The sequence below is a fragment of the Sapajus apella genome, unplaced genomic scaffold (genome assembly GCF_009761245.1).
Source record: "Sapajus apella isolate SASKATOON/1434 unplaced genomic scaffold, GSC_monkey_1.0 scaffold11, whole genome shotgun sequence".
In the NCBI taxonomy this organism is placed as follows: domain Eukaryota; kingdom Metazoa; phylum Chordata; class Mammalia; order Primates; family Cebidae; genus Sapajus; species Sapajus apella.
Window position 1 is genome coordinate 24,212,470 of NW_022436951.1, and position 17,950 is coordinate 24,230,419.

At 37.8% G+C, this 17,950-nt stretch overlaps 1 long non-coding RNA gene across 1 annotated transcript; it reads left to right on the plus strand.

Moving 5' to 3' along the window:
* LOC116552334 lies at positions 1-14,210 on the plus strand. Its single transcript, XR_004269332.1, has 3 exons — positions 1-12; positions 11,613-11,622; positions 14,097-14,210. It is a non-coding gene; the product is annotated as an uncharacterized LOC116552334 (long non-coding RNA).
* The last annotated feature ends 3,740 nt before the right edge of the window (positions 14,211-17,950 follow it).

Sequence of the window (17,950 nt, forward strand, 5' to 3'; positions counted from 1 at the left end):
TTAGTTCACTTAGTTAATTTAATTCATTACTTTCAATAATGTGAAGTAGTATCCCCAACATAAAAGCAGTTAGGAATGTTTCTTTTTTGCAGTGAGGAGCTAGATTATACAATCTCCGATAGCTGACATTTGACCTTGAAAGATGGGAATGAAGAAGAAGGAGGAGATTATGAAATCTGAAGAGTAACTAGCCTGCAATTTACATGGGTGAATTAACAGGGAAGGGGATAATACTTGGAGCGTTCACCCCCGAACCACTTACAGTACTTGGTATGCTAAATGCCACCACAGACCATCCTGCTGTCACCACCTTCATTGCCCTTGAATCAGTAAATACTCTTGACCTTGAAAAATGTAAGTGTAAAGCGAAAGGCTGGATCCTGGGGCTGAATCTATGAATAGTGAAGGGGATTTCACAAAAGAAGAGTAAAACTTTAATGATGGAGTTAAGAAAAATAAGTCTCTCTCAAAAAGAGGCAATGACAGGACCAAGGTGGGCATTCCAGAACACTCAAACATAAAAATGTTTACATTCTAGAGTGTACTTTGGGCACTAGGAATCAAATATCTGGTGTGCAGTTCATACTTTTCCCCTTCTAGTTTAAAATTTCCCTTAAGCCCCATTAGGTAACATCTGATGCATACTTTCTGGAGCTTTCAGAATAGAACTGTTGAAAATGAAAGCACCAAGCAACGAAGGGATGAATGGCCCACCCCACATGTACCTGTCAGCAAGCCTGGAATGCAGGCAATGGCATGAACTGAAGGGTCTTTGCCAAGCGGCTCCACTTGGTGCACATCAGTGAAGTGAGTGAAGGTTCACAGTGAAGCAGGTGCAAAGAGAAAGGCCACGTTGTGTTTGGGAGGAGCTGCATGCTGGACATAACAAGGGCAGCTATGAGAAGACCCCTCCTGTTCTTCTAATGTGATAGAAGGAGGTGATCCTCAATGACAAAGGTAACAACTGACACACGGGCTACACGTATCACAAATCACAGGCTTCACAGTCTGAGATGTCTATGAAGCATCAGCAACAATATAAATATGAATCGGTTTCCCTACACTGCAAAATAGATGAGTTAATGATGCTGGACTTAAGGGTACTGTCATGAAATCTACTAATTGCTGAAATGTATACTAAATCTTGTTGTTTTTAATCATTTTTAGGAAAAGGCTTAATGATAGCTTATTCATTTTTTATGATGGAATACTAGAAAAACCTCTTGGCTTCCACACAATAGCAGTTTTAAGTGAAGATTTTTTAAGAAAATGAACAAAAAGTGACTAATTAGTAAAATAATTGAACCAATTAATAGAAACCCACATTTAACAAGCAGATTTACTAGGAGGTAAATGTATTTTTCATAAAATGACTCAATAGTGTATCCATTTAAGAGGTCAAGATCTATAAAATATACATAAGTTCCCAAAAACTGACACATTTAACTTTTCTAAAATATGAATTGCCAAAGTGTGTGCATTTGCTGTCAGGAACACTCTGAGATCATTTCCCTGCTTCCAGGTACTCCTGTCCTCAAGTGATCCCATGCTGCCCTTTGCCTGAACTCCTTAAAACACTGTATGTATCCTGCTATTCTTTGCTCAAAAAAAAATTTGTTGTTCTTTCTTTCCTATTAAACAGGTCAAATTTTTCTCCCTAATATTTATGCCCTGCCATATATATATATATATGGCATGTCAGTTCACTTAGTTAATTTAGGTCATTACTTTCAATAATGTGAAGTAGTATCTCCAACTGAAAAGCAGTTAGGAATGTCTCTCTTTCAAAATGGGTAGCTAGATTATACAATCTCTGATAACTAACATTTGACCTTGTTGACCTTGCTTTGTTTTGAGCAAATCATCTCAAAACAGTGATTTCAAACAATCCTCTTACTATTTCTCACAGTTTCTGAGGGTCAGGAATCTGCAAGGTGCTTAGCTGGGTAGTCCTGGCCTGGCACCTTCTATGAGGTTATAATCAGAAGGCTGGAGTTGGAACAGTGGAATTGAAACAGCGGGGGGTGAGTTTGGCATCTCCCTCCCTTCATGCAATATCAGAGTTTCTCCCTGTGGCTAGTTCTACCTGTGCTGATTTGCACTTCTTCCAAGCTTCATAGGCTTGGTAGAGTCAGATGGCTTCACTGCTGCTAAGGGCCCTAGTGTGATTGTTCTAGAGAAGCAGGCGGAAGCCATGTGGCTTCTGAAAATCTAGGCTTGAAAATAACATAATTTCACCTTCACCGTATGCTTTTGGTAAACCAGTCACCAAGGCTGGTCCACAATCAAGAGCAGATACAGACCTTAACTCTTGATGGGAGGAGCGTCAATGTAACATTATATCTCTACAGGAGCGTAGGGAATAGGGGATTATTGTTGTGGCCATTTTGGAAAATGCCAGGTGCTTCACATACTATGATTTTAACCTAATTTTTCAGCTTAAATCATATGGCTACTTGATTTCTATCTTATGTCCTCATTTCTCCCTTACTGTACCAAATATACCCTTTGATATTTTGGATTATTGTTTATTAAATAGCCACGTTCTCAGGGGAGGTGGAGTGTATGTCCCTGCTCTGTTGATAGTGAGTGTGGCCTTGTGATTAACTTGGCCAATTGAAAATTAGGAGATGTGATGCAAACAGAGACTTTGAATGTGACATGTAATCTGGCTTGGATTTTAAACTATAGTGCTCTGCCAGAGGAGAGCTAACCCTGGTGTTGGATGCTCCTTTAACCTGAGTCCAAGAATGAATACATATGGAGCTATTTTAAAATTATCCACAGCCTGGAGCCAATTTCAGAAGATAGTTGTTTGGATCAGAATCCTGCAGTCAAGCCAAGCCCAGATCAGTCAAACCACAGTCAATAAATACTTGCGCTCATAAGCCACGGAGGTTTTGGCAGTATCCTATGTGGCATTATTTTGGCAGTAGATGACTAATACATATCCCTTAGCTTCAGTGGGCGTCTTTTCTTTATTATCTCTTCTAACTTTCCATACATGGTCTGACCTTCGTTCTGAGTATTGCTGAGCGTTGGAATGCTAGTCTCCATCCTCATCTGCTTTCAATTTTCAAGGCCCACCATATTTTCTCCCTTTGTAAGAACTCAGGCAAGCTTCCTAAGTAATGAGAGACTATGGGGAGAAAACAAAGCATTCTAGACCAGCTGACAGCCAGTCAATCTCAAGCAAGCAAACATAAATGAGATCCGCAGCAGCATTTATCCACCCAGAGTGGACTACAGATGCTTGAATGGGCTCAGCCTACTACAGACTTATGAGCAATAATAAAGGATTGCTGTTTCAAGCCACCATGTTTTACAGTGGTTTGTTACTCAGTAAAAGCTAACCGATACGTGAGTGTTAACAAATACTACTCAAATATATTGCAATTCAAGCTCCTATTACTTTCTATGGTATATGTTTGAATTCGTTAACAATGCAAAAACATTTAAAAATGTATAATGTTTGCACAAATTACAATAACATTGCGCTAAGTAAGACCCCTGCTATCTTTGCAATTTTCTTTAAAAATAGTGACAAACTTGATGCTTGTCCTGATTTCCTTGTCTATATTTAATTGATTACATAGTTTAGACCAGAGGCCATGTAGCATACTCACAATACAACAGAGAAACTCAAGTAAAGGAAAATTCTTTATCATCACTTTCCCACCCTCTCCCCTCACACACTCCTCTCTGTAGTAATGCCCATCAACTTGGATATTCTTGAATTTTTCATGCTGTTTGAAACTTCAGCACATTTGATGCTGTTTTATTTGCCTGGACCTTGTTTCTATTTTTCTCTGCCTATATAATGCCTACCTATGCTTAAAATCTCGGTTCAAGTATTACCTTCTCCAGAGGGCCTTTCCTGCTTCAAATTTGCTTATAATTCTAATTTTTAGTATGCCCACTCTTCCCTGTAAATAATTTATTAGTCTGACTTTGGGAGAAACAGCCACATGTACTAGTCATTGACTGATAGACAAATCACACTGTATAGGCAACCACTTCCACTTTAGGGCAATTTTGTATGTCTTCCGGAAAAGTCTCGAGTGTGAGCAAGCAATCTAACAACTCTGCAAGATCAAATGCAAAGGTGTTGATGAGAAACAGAGTAAAAGTGGTTCCATTATTTCAGTAACAGAACCACAGGGTGTGCAGACATCACTCAGTACGTCTGATTCCCACCTCATTATCAGTTGTGGATCCTGAGGTTTTACATGCCTGCATGGTAGCTGATAGCTACTGGAAATTGTCAGCTGCCCTTGAACTTCCCACAGATACAAATAATCAGCAGCTTCACTAACTTGATTCAGTGAGCAAATGACTGAAGAAGGCCTGCAGGAAATCAGTTAGCACACGCACTCACACACACGTACACAGTGAATACACCTCTACAAGCAGTTGTTCTAGAGTCCTTAACATCAACATTTTGGGGAAACAGTCAACACTGGGGTAACAATATTCTTCAATTGTTCTAGAAAAGCACTGATTTAGTCCTTTTGGCCAAATGTATTGTATTAACAGTATCCTTTTCACTTTCAAAAGTGCCCTAGTTTAGATACTCAATTATATTGTCACAACAATCATGCCTTTGATGTAAATGGATCTTTCTGTATAACACTAGCAGTTCTTATATATATATATATATGGAGTCTTGCTCTTGTCACCCAGGCTAGAGTGCAATGGTAAAATATCGGCTGACTGCAGCCTCCACCTGCCGGGCTCAAGAAATTCTCCTGCCTAAGCCTCCCAAGTAGCTGGGATTACAGTTGCTGGCCACCATGCCCAGCTTTCTTTTGTATTTTTAGTAGAGATGGGGTTTCACCATATTGGCCAGGCTGGTCGTGAACTCCTGACCTCAGGTGATCTCTCTGACCTCAGGTGGTCTGCCCGCCTCAGCCTCCCAAACTGCTGGGATTACAGGTGTGAGTCACTTCACCGGCTTGGCAGTTCTTTTAAATGTAATATTAGCCAGCCCTTCAAATAATAAGCTTTTTTTGTTTCACTCTTTTACTACTATTTCTATTGAACTCAATTTATATACAATAATATATACTAATTTTAAATACACAGTTTTTTGAATTTTGATAATTGCATTCATACATATGTATACCACTTTAATTAAGATAAAAACAATTTCATTACTCTCTAAAGTTTCTTCTTGCTCCCTTCCAGTCTATTACCTAATTCCTCCAGAAAAGTATGGATCTGGTTTCTGTCATTTTATTTTCATTTATCTGTGCTACAAATACATAAATGTGATTTTTTTTTTTACTTCAGGTAATGTTTCGGCATTCATACCATTGTTGTGTATACCAACAGTTGGTACCTTTTCATTACTGAGTATGCATATTGAGTAATTCATTAACCCATTCACCTGAAGATGAGTGTTGGGTTGTATCCAGATTGTGTCATTATAAAACAAAGCTGGTATGAAGCATTTTGTACATGTCTTTTTGTGGCCAAATTTTAATTTTTCTTGAGTAAGAAGGCAGGAGTAAAATCGCTGTGTCATAAGGTAGGCATATAAATAAATTTATTAAAACACTTCCCAACTCTTCCATCTGGACATACTGTTCTACACTCCCAGCTCTAATTTATGGGAGTCCCAATCGTTCCACATTTGCACCAACACTCGGTCCTTACAGTCTATTTAATTTTAGCTATTACAGCAAGTGGAAGTAGTGACAATAATCTTTGGAATATGAATTCCAGTCAAAAGTCTTTTCTGAAAACACAATTTACCATGATCACTGAAAAGAGTGATATTTTGATAAATCCAACTAATTACCAAATAAAGAGAACTGATTTTAAGTTTTCTAACTTATTTTAATGCTTTAGAATATATTTTAAAGGCATCATATACCAACATTTTGAAAAAGAAAAAGGAAGGATTGCAGAACATGCATGTATTTTGACTGTAGATTTCTTTATTTAAAATTATTGCCTCACTGTTATTTTAGACATTATTATAATCTATGGTTCATATTAGTTCAATATTCAACCATTTCAAGGGAGATTTGAGGCTTTTTTAATTATTAAGTATTAATTATTAAGTATTAATTATTTAAGTATTAAAAAAGTTTTCTCAAGTTGGAAAATATTATACTGATCTTAAAATTCTAAAGTCTGAAGTATTTCATAATTAGGTCAGAAAAATTATATTCTTCTTAGCTAATTAGCACACTTTAGAGTAACATGATTCATAACACTTATTCAGAGAAAATAGGAAATCAGAAAATCTGAGGCCAAAACATATGCTAATTTTGTCAAGTGGTTATGTGATCACAGATTATTAAAATCTTTTTATTTAAAAATGAGTTATAGTAGATAAAGATAGCTAAGTAGCAGTTTCTGCCTGAATGTATTCATTTTTATTTTTAGACACCTGGTTATAATTTTAAGAAACACTTTTAGTAAAGAATATTGGAAAAAAAAAGTCTTTATACAGCGTTAGACTAAGAAATAATTATCTAAATTCAAGACAGAATTCAATGTTTGTACTTGCCACCCACGTAGTCAGGAAGAAAATGGCACAAAGGTAATTTACCTTTCTGTAAGCAGTTCAATACCTTAGGGTGCACTGTGGAGCAACACAAATTATTCAGCAAAAATCTTTTATAGCTATGGCTGATTGTTATCCAAAGATGAGTCTCTGTAGTATAACTTTAGGGAAAGATATTCAATGCTTAGCATCAATCATTAATCAACACATTAACAGAAATCCATTATCCTGTCAATCTGAGTTTTGGATAAAATGCATTTGATGATTCTTAATGAATAATAATCTCTTTGCTAAGAAAGCAATTAGAAACACAATTTTATATCAAATAGAAAATAAATTGAATGTTTACTTAGCAAAGCCATTTTACAATCCTGTTGTCTTCCAAATTTGTTACATTAATAGTAAGACAGCACTCACCTAGTTTTACTATCTAAAATAGATATTATTTATAAATTCCGTACTTAGTCAAAAATATAAATACATAAAGATATGTAATAATTCTTATTACTTTAATTTTATCAAGACAAAGGTGACAATGCATTACTTTATGGGTAGCCACTGAGAAGTATATACGCTGATTCACTATGTGTTATATAAAAGCTAAATTCCTTAAAGTGCAGATCTCGTGAAAAAAAAAATACTGTAGTGGCATTCATGCTTAAGAAAGAAGAAAAAATAGCAATAAGACAGTCTTCAAGTGCTTTGATAACAAAGCACGTAAAATTAATAAAGCAAGGTAAACATACATTGTGCCTCTGTGAAACAGCAACTAAACTCAAAGTGGTCAGCTGCTGCTGGATGTAGTCAGGGAAAAGTCTCTTCCTCTCTGTGACTTGCATTCATCCATGTGCTATTCTTGAACTCAACTGAGCCATGATCTCTGTCTTGGCAGGGTTGTGGCATGACTCTGTTCTCTACATATTTCCCCTTTTTCTCCACAACTCAATAATCCCAATCTTTCTATCAAGCTACTGCCATAATTACTTTGTTTTTTTTTTGTTTGTTAAAGTTCAAAATGTATGGAAGTATTTACATATTCATTAGAATGTTAATATGTTATTAGCTTTACAAGTATTTTTATTAGGCGTATTTTTCTTAGTAGATTAGTTACAAAGCTACATATGATTTTACTGGCCCACCTATGACCCTGTGTTCAGCATAATCCTCTTTAATTTTAATCCAATGATTCTGCAGAACATAGAGTTGTTTTTTTTTTCCAGAAACACACATACTGTGTTATAACAAATATGTCCACAAGTCACACACATATAATCATTTGCTAGGAACTTCTGCCATTCTCTAACTTAAAAGAGCAAGTGACCTATATCTAAATATTTCTATCCTGATCTACCTCCGCCAAGTGTTGGCACACATATGCACACATCCATACACACACATGCACACACACAAACACACACAAGCTATTTTCTACCAACGAGCATGATAATAACATAAAATCTCTGAATGCCATAAGGCACATTAAGAGGATTTGTTCATAAATTTAACACTGTGGTAAGCATTTATATAAGTAGATTAGAGAATATTTACAGCTCCAGGAGCTTGCATCTACAGGGCAGGCACAAATAATACTCACAAAACTGTTGAAAGCAATTGCATAAGGCAGTGGAATTTTTGTCACAACAGTTGCCTCATCTAGGAAATATCACAAGAGTTCAGAGAAGGGGAGATCACTGGGGGGAGATCATTGGGAGTCCAAGTATATGCTCAAATCAAGTCAAAAGAAACTGGAAGAAATAGGAATATATGTCATCTTCTTGCACATCAATTTCACTCAATGGTAATTTAAAACTTTAATATCTTTGTGAAATATGGCTATGTGTGGAAGTCAAGTCTCACATATGTAGGATAATTTAGAAGAGCTTCACATGTGGCAGGACACTTTGGGCGTGGCCTGACCACTTTTTCCACCCTCTTCCTTTAATACATGGCTTCTCTCTTATTCTATTTTTTGATTAGAAAAAAATGATAAATAGAAAATCAACAGAATCTCATACCAAATGCCCACGTATGAACTATCCGCATTGAATATTTTGCCTTATCTCCTTTAAATCACTTTAGAGAAAATGTAACATAAGTAATTAATGCCTTCTTTGTAGTCCACCATATCAAACTCAAACCCTCCTTTCTCCACAGAGATAATGCATCTTCCTAAAGATGGCATATATACTTTCTGTCAATGTTTTCATGTTGTTAACAATAACTATAATATATATATATATACATATTTATAATATATAGATATTCTTAAATAATACATATTCCTGTTTTTGGTATTTTACAAGATTTTTGAAAAGAGTTTGTTTTATATAATATTGTGCAACTAGGTTTTTTTCATTTGTTATATATTCTGAAGAATTATATAAATTGATATATTGATTATTAGATTATGCATTATAATGGCTAAAAAATATTCCATTTTATGATACACCAAAACAATTTTATTTCTTCTGCCTTTGATAGAAATGTTTCTCTACTGCAAGCAATTCTACTATAATACTTTTCTTGAGAGGAGAAGAAAATGGATAGGAGACGGGACTAATGTGCAGCTCCCACTTTGATGGACAGAACAGTGTGTGGAGAGTCACATTTTGAACTTTTACTCCAAGAATATATTAGTTTGTTTTAATGGTGATGATAAAGACATACCCAGGACTGATCAATTTACAAAAGGAAAGGGTTTAATTAGACTTACAGTTTCACGTGGCAGGAGAAGCCTCACAATCCTGGTGAAAGGCCAGGAGGAGCAAGTCACATCTTAACATAGATGGTGGTAGGCAAAAAATGAGAGAGCTTGTGCAGGAGAACACTTCTTTTTAAAATCATCAGATCTCATAAGACTTATTCACTATCATAGAACAGCACAGGAAACACTTGCTCTCATGATTCAATCACCTTCCACCAGCTCCCTCCCACAACACATGGGAATTCAAGATGAAATTTGGGTGGGGACACATCCAAACCATATCATTCCATCACTCACCCCTCCCAAATCTCATGTCACCACCTTTTAAAGGCAATCATGCTTTCCCAAAAGTCCCCCAAAGTCTTAACTCATTTCAGAAGTCCACAGTCCAAAGTCTCATCTGAGACAAGTCAAGACACTTGTGCCTCTGAGCCTTTAAAATCAAAAGCAGCTCGGTTACTTCCTAGCCTGGATACATTAAGAGCATAGGCATTGGGTTAATATAGTCATTCCAAATGGGAAAAATTGACCAAAGCAAAGGGGCCACAGGCCCCATGCAAATCCAAAATCTAGTGGGGCAGTTAAATCTTAAAGCTTCAAAACGATCTCCTTTGACTCCATGTCTCACATCCAGGTTGCACTGATGCAACAGGTAGATTCCCATGGTCTTGTGAAGTTCCAACCCTGCGTCTTTGCAGGGTACTGCCTCCCTCCCAGCTGCCTTCACAGGCTGGCATTGAGTGTCTTTGGCTTCTCCAGGTACATAGTGCAAGCTGGCAGTGGATCTGCCGCTGTGAGGCCTGGAGGATGGCGGTCCTCTTCCTCACAGGTCCACTAGGCAGTACCCCAGTAGGGACTGTGTCTGGGGGCTTCCACCCCACATTTCCCTTCTGTACTGCCCTAGCAGAGGTTCTCCATGAGGAGCTGGCCTCTATAGCAAACTTCTACCTGGGCATCCGGGAGTTTTCATATATCTTCTGAAATCTAGGTGGAGTTTCCCAAACCTCAATTCTTGACTTCTGTGCAACCACAGGCTCAGCATCATGTGGAAGATGACAAGTCCTGAGGCTTGCACCCTCTAAAGCCACAGGCCAAGCTGTACCTTGGCCCCTTTTAGGCATAGATGGAGTGGCTGGGATGCAGGGCACCAAGTCCCTAGACTGCACACCGCATGAGGATCCTGGGCCTGGCACACAAAACCATTTTTTCCTCCTATGCCTCCAGGTCTCTTATGAGAGGGGCTGCCATGAACACCTCTGACATGCCCTGGGTTCCCCTGTTGTCTTGGGAATTAACATTTGGCTCCTCGTTACTTACGCAAATTTCTGCAGTTGGCCTGAATTTCTCCTCAGAAAATGGAATTTTCTTTTCTATTATATTGTCAGGCTGCAAATTTTTTGAGATTTTATGCTTTGCTTCCCTTATAAAACTGAATGCCTTTAACAACACCCAAGTCACATCTTGAATGCTTTGCTACTTAGAAATTTCTTCTGCCAGATACCCTAAATCTCTCAAGTTCAAAGTTCCACAAATCTGTAGGGCAGGGGCAAAATTCCACCAGTCTATTTGCTAAAAAAACAAGAATCACCTTTGATCCAGTTCCCAAAAAGTTCCTCATCTCCACCTGAGACTACCTCTGCCTGGATTTCATTGTCCATATTATTATCAGCATTTTGCTCAAAGCCATTCAATAAATCTCTAAGAAGTTCCAAACTTTCCCACATATTTCTGTCTTCTTCTGAACCCTCCAAACTGTTTCAACCTCTGCCTTGTTACCCAGTTCGAAAGTCGCTTCCACATTTTCAGGTACCCTTTCAGTAGCACCCAACTCTACTGGTACTAATTTATTGCATTAGTTTGTTTTCACAGTGCGGATAATGACATACCCAAGACTGAGTAATTTACAAAAGAAAGAAGTTTAATTTGACTTAAAGGCTGGGGAGGCCTTCCAATCATGGAAGAAGGCAAGGAGGAGCAAGTCACAGCTTATGTGGATGGTGGCAAACCGAAAATAAGAGAGCTTGTGCAGGAGAGCGTCTCTTTTTAAAACACCTATTTTAAAAATCAGATCTCATGAGACTTATTCACTATCATGAGAACAGCATGGGAAAGACCTGCACCCATGATTCGATTATCTCCCACCAAGTCCCTCCCATAACACATGGAAAGGTGTGATTTGGTTGGGGACAAATTTGTTATATAAATATTAACATAGCGTTCACCAAGTTGTCAAGATGAGATTTGGTTAGGGGCACAGCCAAACCATATCAAAGAACCACTTTAGGAACATATCAGGAAAACTGAAAGAATCCACAGAGCTTTAGAAAGAAGCAGTGTGCTACTGCAAACTCCATGGGACAGCCAAAAAAATGTGAGTCCCCAAAGTGTGAGAGGTGGAAAAGTTTGCCTCTGAACACACATCCTTACTGATTATTCTGAAAATCCAGATCATGGGAGAAAGATTCAACCTTACCTAGAGTTGAAATGGATATAGGGAGCCAAGGGAAATATAAAAGTAGGAGAAACAGTGGGGCCTGGTGCAATGACTCATGCCTATAATCTCAGCACTCTGGGAGGCCAAGGTGGGCAGATCTCTTGAGGTCAGGAGTTCAAAACCAGCCTGGCCAACATGGAGAAACCCAGTGTCTAATAAAAATACAAAATAATTAGCTAGGCATGGTGGTAGGCACGTGTAATCTTGGCTATTTAGGAGGCTGAGGCACGAGAATCACTTGAACCTGGGAGGCAGAGGAGGCAGAGGTTGCAGTGAGCTGAGACTATGCTACTGCACTCCAGCCTGGGTGACAGAGCAAGACTTTGTCAAAGAAGGAAGGAAGGAAGGAAGGAAGGAAGGAAGGAAGGAAGGAAGGAAGGAAGGAAGGAAGGGAGGAAGGAAGGAAGGAAAGAGTGGGAAGAGCCTTTAGTCATTTCTTGTCCCCAGCTAAATCCCAGGGAACCCATCCCTGACTCCGACTTCATCTCACAGAGTTCCTTGGCAAAGGCAGCCTGCAGAATTAGAGACAGGCTACAGGGTGAAAAATGCTTCTAGCTGAACTTTGTAATAATTCTGACTGAGCATAAATTTTCCTGAGTGGAATCTAGGGGGTAAACAGGAAGTGCAGATACAAGCACAGAAGCCACAGCTGATCTCATAGGTAGGCGGAGAGGGACAAGGCCTGAAAACCCTGCATGCTTTCTTAGCAGGAAAGCCTGTAGCCTGGGAAAAGATCTCAGCGCTACACACCAGCTGCCTGGAAGTAAACTCAGCGCTGTTGGTAGGGCACAGTGGGAGTGAGACTGGCCTTGCTGGCTGTGTAGGAACTGGGTGAAGCTTGTCACTTCTGACTTCCCTGGCAACCTGTATAAGACGGCAGAGACGCCATAATCCCTTCTGGAACACCCATTGTCCTGAGAACCACCCTCTACCCCCAACAGTGACCACAGCCAGCCCCACCTGAAGAGAGTCAGAGCTCAGACATGCCTAATCCTGTCCCCACCTGCTGGTCTCTCTACCTGCACTGGTAGCCTAAGACAAAAGACATGAATTCCTAGGAGCTCTAGAGCCCCACCCCTTGCCTGAGAAAAGTGAATACTTATCCTGGCCAATTAGGCAAGCTTATATCCCTCTTCTACTACTGCAGCTGGCGCTCTCTTGGAAGGGCCACCTCCTGGCTGGAGGCCAGCCAACTCAAGCCATTACAACAACTTACAACAGAACAATCCTGCTCTATAGAAAGAGAAAATAGCTGGGCGCAGTGGCTCACGCCTGTAATCCTAGCACTTTGGGTGGCCAAGGTGGGTGGATCACAAGGTCAGGAGTTCAAGACCAGCCTGGCTAGGACAGTGAAACCCCGTCTCTACTAAAAATACAAAAAAAAATTTGCCAGGCATGGTGGCAGGAGCCTGTAATCCCAGCTACTTGGGAGGATGAGGAAGGAGAATGGCTTGAACCAGGGCCAGCAGAGGTTGAAATGAGCCGAGATCAAGCCACTGCACACCAGCCTGGGTGACAAAGTGAGACTTCATCTCAAAAAAAAAAAAAAAAAAAGAAAAGAAAAGACAGAAAACAACAGCTAATTCCACCACCTGCAACACCCTGGCTAACCAGAGACCCTGAGTCTGTCCACGTGACAGCTTCACTGCTAGCATAACCAGCATTCAAGAAAACCAGTGCACTAAAAAAACTACAAAGACTTCCACAGTCTACTTCACTCCCCTGCCAACTCCAACAGAGCAGGTGCTGGTATCCATGCCTGGGAGACCTGAAGATAAATCTCATCACAGGACTCTTTCTCCCAGCACCAACCCAGAGCCTGGTAGCCCTGCTGGGTGGCTAGACCCAAAAAAGCAATAACAATCAATGCAGTCAACTCTCAGGAAGCCCCATCCGTAGGGAAAAGGGGAGGAAATAAAGCCAAATACTTATGGCCAACTGATCTTCAACAAAGCAAACAAAAACATCAAGTGGCAAAAGGACATCGTATTCAACAAATGGTGCTGGGATAATTGGCAAGCCACATATAGAAGAATGAAACTGGATCCTCATCTCTCACCTTATACAAAAATAAACTAAAAACAGATCAAAAACTTAAATCTGAGACCCAAAACCATAAAAATTCTAGAAGATAACATCAGAAAAACTCTTCTAGACATTGGCTTAGGCAAAGAATTCATGACCAAGAAACCAAAAGCAAATGCAAGAAAAACAAAGACAAATAGATGGGACGTAATGAAACTAAAAGCATCTGCACAGCAAAAGAAATAATTCTCAGAGTAAACAGTCAACCCACAGAGTGGGAGGAAATCTTCACAGTCTATTCATCCGACAAAGGACTAATATCCAGAATCTACAAGGAACATAAACAAATCAGCAAGAAATAAACAAACAATCGCATCAAAAAGTGGGCTAAGTACATGAATAGACAGTTATTAAAAGAATACCTACAAATGTTCAACAAACATGAAAAAATGCTCAACATCATCAAATGTTAATTTCCCAGATCAACATTTGATAATCAGGGATATCAAAACCACAATGCAATACCACCTGACTCCTACAAGAATGGTCATAATTAAAAAATCAAAACATATTAGATACTGGTGTGGATGTGTGAAAATGGAACACTTTTACACTGCTGGTGGGAATGTAAACTAGTACAACCACTATGGAAAACAGTGGGAAGACTTCTTAAGTAAACAAAGAACTACCATTTGATAATCCCACTACTGGGTATCCACCCAGAGGAAAAGAAATCCTTAAAAAACACTTGCACACACATTTATAGTACCACAATTCACAATTGCAAAAATATGGAACTAGCCTAAATGCGCATCAATCAATGAGTGAATAAAGAAACTGTTAAACTGTGTATATACATATATATATATATATGCATATATATATATATATATATACCACACACAGACATACACGCACGCACACACACACACACATACATACACACCATGGAATACTACTCAGTCATAAAAAGGAATAAAATAATTACATTCACAACAACCTGGATAGAGTTGGAGAACATTACTCTAAATGAAGTAACTCAGGAATGGAAAACCAAACATCATATGTTCTCACTTATAAGTGAGCGCTAAGCCATGAGGATACAAACGCCTAAGAATAAGATAATGGACTCTGGGGATACTCGGGGAAAGTGGGAGGGAGATGACAGATAAAAGTACATGGGATACAGTGTATACTGGTTGGGTGATGGTTGCATCACAATCTCAGAAATCACCACTAAAGAACTTATGCATGTAACCAAACACCGCCTGTTACCCAAAACTACTGAAATAATAAAAAAAAAACAAAAAATAAAAGTTTTCTTTCTGTTTCTTCTTTTGTGCATGTGCAAAAGTATCTTCAGTTGATTGCTAGAAGTTTAAATGCCAAGTCATCACTTATGCACCGCTTCAACTTCAACAGATATTACCAAATGGTTATGTATGGTGTTGAGAGCATTTGTGGCATTCAACAAATGCATTGGTCTCTCTGCCTTCCAGGCATTTCTGCCCTACTCAGGTTTAGGTGGCACCATATGACTGGACAACAATTAATAAGCAGAACAGTTTTGCAATATTTACCATTTTTTAAAGTACAGTTATTTCTCATTTTTAATTTTAATTTTAGTTTCTTGTTTTTTAATTCCCTTGTTAGCATATAAGAATGCTGAGAACTTTATCATCTGTTTATTGGCCATTAGGGTTTATTAGCCACGAGAATTTCTGCATTGAGGAATTCATATCATTGCCAATTTTTCTATTGCATTGGCTATGTTTTCTTAATTGCCATGCATCCTAGATTCTGGATATATATCAATTAACAATTGGTACCTATAAATTATCAATGTCATTTCCTATTCTGTGTTTCTTTTTATTCTGTGTAACATATCTTTTGTCATAAAGACTGTTTTTAATTTAAAATATTTAAACGTTTAAACTTATTTGTAATTTATAACTTTTGCTTATTTAAAATAGATTTCCTTACCTGTTTCATAAATGTGGTCTCATAATTTTTTCTTTTTTCTTACTTTGAGTGGTTTGGTAGAAGTAAAAATTATAATTTGGGATCTAGAACACTGCTCTTATCTCTAAAAAATTAGACCTATAGTCAGAGATGCATATAAAATTTCTTAAACAGTAGGGTAATTTTTAAAAATTTACTCAACATTAATAAATAAAAATGTATTTTAATATCTAAACACACATAATCATTTATCAAAACAGCATTAAAATATTCCAAATAGTGTAGTATCATCTTTAAATTTTTTTATCAAAGCATATTAATTCCGGATTTTCTAAAGTCAAAAGAAAAGGTTCAGAATAGAAAAGAATGAGCAGAATAATATGTCTTATTGTTTTAGTGAGACTATGCAAAGTCAGAAAAACATTAAATGAAGATCATTTTATTTTATGTGATGCTAAGTGGACATTTGAAGTATTTAAAGAATCAACAGAATGGGACTTCCGTGCACAATAATGCTAACTGAAAAATTCACACAAACCCTCCAAATAAAGATACTAAAAAATAAGAGTTAATTATCTTTGAAAAAAAAAATCTTCCTAAAAGTAACAGCCATCATGTAAATATATACTACATCAAAACCTAGAAAAAGAAAGGAATAAAGACAGACAAGGTCAGCACTCAAACCTTTTTTTGCCCCTGAGAATATATCTATATATAGATAGATATCGATATATATATATATATATATCTCCCATGTTGAAAAAGGCAAATATATATATATGTGTATATATATATATACACATATATATATATTCCTGATCATCACTCAGATAGATATATTTTTTAATTATGGGAGAAAAATCCTGAGACATAATTGAATTTTGGTGACAATGTAGGACCAAAGAAAAAAATATGAAGTCCATAGTCCCCCCAAGATTTGAAATGTTCAAGCAGGAATTCTTATTTATTTCCTCTCTTTATGCACAAATTCAAAAAAAAATAGATTTCAGCATAAGTAGGAATCACAATTAAACTGTTTCTCTCCCAAAGTTACAGGCTAGCTTCGAACATCTGAGTGATGATCAGGAATTCTTCAGCCTAGAACTTAGAGCATAAGAGGGAAAAATGTGCTTCAATGAACAACTTTGTGCATTGTCTAGAGCAGAAGTTAGCAAACCACAACCTCTGGCCAAGTCCAGCCCATCATCTGTTTTTGTAAACAAAATGGCATTTGAACACCGTTGCAATGGTGTATTTACATATTATTTACGATTATGTCAGCTCCACAGTGGTTGAGTGAGTAGTTATGGCAATGACAGCATGGCCGACAAGGCCTAAAATATTTACTGTGTAGCTCTTTACAGAAAAGCTTTGCCCACCCTGTCTAGGGCACACCTTTCTGAGTTACCTTATTCTGATTCTTTAGGAGCTCTTTTATAACTCTGTAGGTTATAGATAATTGATAGCAATACCCAAATTCTTGTCTGTAGACATGGAAAGCATCTCTCCCCATTGTGGCTAAAGCGAGTTTTATCTACATTTGCACGTTCGTTTCCACATTCCTGATCTTTAACTATGTTTTCTGGATTTCCCTTTGAGGGAAATCTTACCAGTTTCCTAATTAATGCGTTAAATAAAATCCTTAACAGGGATTCATTTTTTCCATCTCCATGAAAGTCATGATTTTACATTTCTTTTGAAAATTATTTTTAACAGTGCTCTCAGATTAAATTGTCACTATTTGAGGTTAAGCTACATATTTGTGTAATAAAGTTATTCTTAGCATATATTGGCTTAATGATGAAATATGTAAGACCACTTGGGGTTTTCTGGGCCATTTTGCTATGTTGGAGGCAATTTTTTCCTGCAGTTTCATATTGAACTATCAGACTTCAGCAGACAAAATTGCATCAGATCCACTAGGATCTGACATGCTGAGATACTTAATGACTCTGCATATAAACAGTCTTGCTGTCTGTAGAGCTGCTGCACATTTGTGTCCTAAAAACCTGAGAACACCAATAAAATGTGTTTCACATGATTTCCATCCAAAGTAAAATGTGGTGTGCTTATAATTTTATTTGCTGCTTTGTTTAGTCCAGTTTTCAAGGAAAGGTTCTCTGTTTCAACAAGCTCAGTGTGAACTAAATCTTGCACTTAAGATTTGCACATCCAACGACTAGACACATTTTCCAATGACATGCTTCTGCTTCTGTACATTTCAAAATGTGTTTCTTTTTTACAACCC